The sequence below is a fragment of the Theobroma umbraticum genome, unplaced genomic scaffold, assembly GCF_002168275.2.
Source record: "Theobroma umbraticum cultivar Fairchild unplaced genomic scaffold, ASM216827v3 scaffold_55.0, whole genome shotgun sequence".
In the NCBI taxonomy this organism is placed as follows: Eukaryota; Viridiplantae; Streptophyta; class Magnoliopsida; order Malvales; family Malvaceae; genus Theobroma; species Theobroma umbraticum.
Window position 1 is genome coordinate 3,130,286 of NW_018397270.1, and position 245 is coordinate 3,130,530.

The window sequence follows — 245 nt, forward strand, 5'->3', positions numbered from 1 at the left end:
CAATGAAGAAAGTAATGAATTTCCTTAAAAACTGTGAGATCAGATTAAGAAATCCATATGATCCATGGAACAATATTATGTAAGTTGCAAAACCTTCACACTAAAGACCATATGATCCATGGAACTATCTGATCTCTGCACTGATCATGAGTTAGCATAATATTTGTGCATGTAAAAAAAATTAGTTGTAGGATTAAAATACCTAAGTTGACATGCTCTGATTCTTCCTCTTGATCATTCGTAGA